Source organism: Rhamphochromis longiceps, linkage group LG5 (assembly GCF_057381845.1).
Source record: "Rhamphochromis longiceps isolate RC_006_pf linkage group LG5, R_longiceps_female_GT1.1, whole genome shotgun sequence".
Classification (NCBI taxonomy): Eukaryota; Metazoa; Chordata; class Actinopteri; order Cichliformes; family Cichlidae; genus Rhamphochromis; species Rhamphochromis longiceps.
In genome coordinates, this window is record NC_140561.1 from 39,425,880 (window position 1) to 39,431,410 (window position 5,531).

A 5,531-nucleotide genomic window follows, 5' to 3' on the forward strand; every position below is an offset into this window, starting at 1 on the left:
CAGAAGTCAATAAACTGAAGCAACATTTCCTCTACAACAATGTGAGAAACTGATAAAGTCAGAAAACAGTTACTGGAGCTGATTCTGTGAACTGTGGTGTGTGGTGTGTGTTTGGTTTTTCACTGACTACTTCTGCATTTTGGCTTTATGCTAAATAAATGACAACATGTCCACATATGTAAAACCTTAGTATCAATAGAGCGAGTTATGTCTTTTTAACGTGACTGTAAATTATAGAAAGTTACAGGAAAGCTCAGAAATATATCAGATTTCAGATAAATTAGGAAAAAAGTTCTTTTAGTAACTATGTTTTCTCTGAGGATGCTTTCAAATGATTTTCAAAAGGAAAACTTTCTGTTTAGAGTTTTGAACCTTTTTGCTTTTTTCCTTCTATCAGCTGATGCAACTGCTCACTTGTACAAACCCGAGTCAACCATCAACCTTCAGCCTTCATTGGCCTGTCTATTTAGGTATAACCTTTTATCAGCAAGTAACAGAGAAACTCCAGGAACATCAACAAGTAAGAGAACGACATTCAGCTGTAATAAACTTCCTTTTGGGACAAACCAGAGGTGACCGGGGACCATTTGTCTTGTCTTTTTCTTTCCATGTGGGTCAGCCTGAACATCCAACATACAAACAAGCTTCAGTGCAGATGTGACAAGAACAAATACAGATGTGCATTCCTCCTGTTCACTGCCACGAGGGTAAATGTCTCTGTGTCATCTCAGTTATATAATGAAAAGCTTTATTTGGTGTTTCAGAGACAGTCGAACCATTTAGCTGTGTGTGTTTGTCTAACAGCATCAGAGGGTGATGTCGCTCCCGTGTGTCTACATGTACAGCTGATGTTGTCGGAACATTAATCTGTCATTCTGTGGAGATTCAACATCTTTTTGAGGACAAACACGTCCATCATTTGGAGGATGAGGTTAGGTTTAACAGTTCAGTTTGGGATGTAGTTTAATATCTTTGGAAAAGGTGAACAGATGTGTGTCGGTTTGTGTCAGAGAAGAAAGGTCCTTCCAAAAACACGTCTCTGCACTTTGCAGCCATATTGGTAATGCCTCCAGTCACTTATTTCAACACCTTATAAAAGCATCCTATGATTTAAATTTCATCACAATAATATTTTTTTTATATTTTAGCAAATAAACAACCTCTACCACCCTGATTTTTCAGCAGATCAGTTTCCCAACAGCATGAACAGGTGAAACAATAGTGCAGTCTGTACATGTACAAGTAAGGTTTCACTCACTAAAACTGGGGGACAAACTTTATTGGATGGCCTACATCTCATAGAAAGCCATATTATTAAAATGCTCCCAAAGGTTACAGATACAGCAGTCACCTCCTAACTTTAACTTTTAAAATGGGAGTCTGGGGACTGACCTGCTTTTGAAGCCATCCCATGAGGCTCCTGTCATTTTGTGCACTTCCGGTTTGGCTTAATCTTCCAGCTCTGGAAGTTGCTCCTTGTCATGTGTACATAGACTATAACTGCATGTGTTTATGTGTTTGAGTAACTGTGTGCATATCAGAGGAAGTTACCTCAGGTACCCAGACTGTCTGGGGTCGTGTGCAGAGCGAGACTCTGAGCTGACAGTATTTACGAGCCTCTGGAGACATTAAACGCCTCGTACGGTGTTGTGAAAAATGCTTTATGAGCTCACGGCGAATATAATCCATCATCATCATCAAACAGTCAAGTCTCAAACTGCTGCGATTCTGAAAATCCCCAGGATGTGGAAATACCCACTGAGAGTGTTATCCAAGCCTACAACAGCTCGCTGATGGTGAGAGTGGCTTCTGCCATTGTTACATAACAGCTGGTTTTGGGGGAGGGTCCGATGTAAAGTTTTGGATGAACAGTTACTGTTGATCACTCAGATCATGTGCATCTTTTTTATTGATACCTTTAACTCTCAGAGTTGCTCTTTTACAAACAGCCAACAGGACTGAAAGATTTAAACATTAACATCTATCAAGAGGAGACTCCTGTCAGTGCCAGGTCAGTTTGCCTCTCGGTGCAGAAGGTGAAAACTGTCATGTGGCAAACAGATGTCACGGGAACATTTATATCTAAGTTGGCAAACTGAGAAGTTTGGATGAATAAACAGAACGATCAAGACAAAGCTCAGTCGTACTGTGTAAGGAAGAACATTTTCATCATATTTTGTTTGTCTTGTTTTGCATTAATGACCCCAAATTTTACTGAGGTCAAAATCAAAACAGACAAAATCTAAACTAATACTGGAAAAAATACTTTAAAAGAAGCAAAAACACAAACAAACAAAAAGCTGAAAGAATAAAAACATAACTGGGGGAAAAACTCAAAGTGAAATGAAGTCAGTCTTTCCTCTCAGCCATCTCCACCTATATGTGGAGTTATTTTGTAGCCTGGTTAAAACTGCATGAAGACGTCATCAGTCAAATCTGAAAACAACAACAGGATGCAAAAACAAAACAAAACAACAAAACTAACAACTAACATAGAAAAGACTCACTGAAGGACGGAGCTGGACACGTTCAGCAGGTTCTGATGTTACAGCGAGTTTTTAGAAACTCTGGCCTGAACTGTTCGACTGCACAGCAGAGCCGGGGACACAAAGTGCAGGTAACGAGGAACAGGTGGGCACGCCCCGTCATAGGTACAGGTACTGTAGAGCAGAGTAAATCCTAGACACACACACACACACACACACACACACACACTAGGACAAAAGCTCTGCTCCTGGGGGAAGAGGTATCACGACATTTCTCTCTTTTTTCATTTTCTCCTCTGTGTAACCAGAAAAACCTTCAATTTAAACTCAGGAAGCACAAAACTCAACATCAGCCCTTCTGTGAAATACAAACTACTGCCAGACAATATGTGTGTGTGTGCTTTGATGACCTTTGACCTCATGTGAAACCTCCTGACCTTCACATCCTCCCGCAGACTCCTGAAACGAATGGCACAGAAACCCCTCAGAGAACACACACACACACACACACACACACACACACACACACACACACACACACACACACACGGTTTACTATCCTTGTGGGTACATCCTATTGACATACCGGTAATCCTTACCCTAAATGAGGGCTGTTGGTCCCCACCAGTATATTAAGAACCCGTACACACACACACACACACACACACACACACACACACACACACACACACACACACACACACACACACACAAACGGGCTCCTGATGCTCTGAATCCGTTTAATTTCATTTTTATTTAGTTATTTTTTACAGCAGTGTTTAGGTCTGCTTTTATAATGAAGGTGTGGTCGACACTGGGATGTGTGTCAGGGCTTCAGGTCAGCAGTGTGGAGGTATAGATGTGTTCAAGCAGGACTGTTGATCCTGAAAGTGAAGCCGTTTCCTGTCAGGAAGCATCGACCCACAGGGATACTGCCCAGGAAGGTTAGTCACACACACACACACACACACACACACACACACACACACACACACACACACACACACACACACACACATTTCACACACATGCTGCTGCTGTTCGTGTGTCTTAAGCTCTTTTGTTCAGACTGTGTTAACTTTATGTGGTTGAGACAAAAAGCACATCAGCTCACACGAGCACACAGCCAACAGTGTCTCACACTAACAGAGCATTTTTTGATTTTAGCTGAAAAACACGTCGCTGCTGTGATCTGCAGCCTGAGAAAGGCTAAAAGAAACTGACGCCTCATTAAACTAAACGTTTAGCAGCTTGTTACAGCACGTTCATACCGTCAGGTGACCTCTGGTGGTCACAGGAAACTGAACCTGTCATTTAAAGATATATTTGAGTCTTAGTGATGGCGCCTTAGTTAGCTACAAAAAATCAGAGATTAGAGAAGAAGAAACTCTTTGTTTCCTTTTTTAAATCAGTGTCAAAGTCATTTCTTTAAAGTATTACCATATTTTCATATTCACTATTTGCTTTTTATTGTAATTCTAATGACTAAGGTCCTTTAACCTTATTAAATAATCTGTTTTAACACAAACTGTGGTCTCAGCCTAAACAAACTAACAGTTTGTTTCTTTCCATTCAATGTGCGGGAGCACAGAGGCCAGCAGAGGGCTCGGACTGAGAAAGGGCTGCCAGGAGGCGCCTGTGTGGAGGGTACGAGCTCATACCAGGCTGTAACTGCAGAGCCAGCTGACCTGAGACTGTTGATTCTCTCACTGGGTTTAAATTCAAAACTGCTGCTGTTTTTATTGTGTTGTGTGGTGTTGCTGTATTTTGTGAATGAAATTACAGTGAACTTGTCTGGCCCCACGTCAGGCTGATGCTGCTGCAGCTTTGTGAACAGTTTTTAACCTGCAGTGTCTGATTTTGTCCAATTATTTTCAGCAGGGAGAAACGTGCTCAACATAACAAATAATAATATACTGTAAGAAATCAGCTGCTTATTTAATTCAGTTCAATTTTATTTTATTTATATAGTGCCAAATCACAACAACAGTCGCCTCAAGGTGCTTCATATTGTAAGGTCGACCCTACAATAATATATACAGAGAAAAACCCAACAATCATATGACTCCCTATGAGCAAGCACTTTGGCGACAGTGGGAAGGAAAAACTCCCTTTGAACAGGAAGAAACCTCCAGCAGAACCAGGCTCAGGGAGGGGCGGGGCCATCGGTTAGGGTGAGAGAAGGAATCTACACACCATCATTTATGGATCAACATTAGCATTCGTTGGTTTCAAGTTGTGGTGTCAAACATAATTTCCTCAGGAATTAATAAAGTATTTTGATTCTCATTCTTTTCTGCTGTGCTCATATTTGTCTGTCAGACAGAAAGAGAATTTCCATACAGATAATGAACAAAGCTAACTGCATTATTAGTTAGCGACCGTGGCTCAGGGGGGTTGGGAAGCGTATCTGTAACCAGAAGGTTGCCGGTTTGATCCCCGGGCTCTCTGTCCTGGTCGTTGTGTCCTTGGGCAAGACACTTTACCCTACCGCCTACTGGTGTTGGCCAGAGGGGCCGATGGCGCGATATGGCAGCCTTGCTTCTGTCAGTCTGCCCCAGGGCCTCCACCAGTGTGTGAATGTGAGAGTGAATGAATAGTGGCATTGTAAAGCGCTATATAAATCCAATCCATTATTAATTTTTTGTTTATGTCTAGACACTTCCAAAGGGTTGTGATTTTGTGGTTTTTTTGGACACTGCAGCCAGATGTAACGAGCACAGGGTGGAGCTGAAGGAGAAACCGAGGCTCATATGGCCAATTAGTTAAGCCACAGTGAAGCATGTCCTGTATTTCACTCTGATGGGGCCATAATTTACAAAATGAACAACATGTTGTTTTTAATAAGAACTCAAACTTGAGAATGAGACCGTAAACATCAGGAAACTGTTTAATGAGGTCACAGTCCAAGTAGGGTCATTTTCTCAACTTCTATACAGTCAGACTTCTAGAGGAGTCGCCCCCTGCTGGTCTGATAGAGAATTCATGTTTACGGCGCTTCTGCATTGGCATCACTTTTCAGAAGTCTACATCCACCTTTTATAC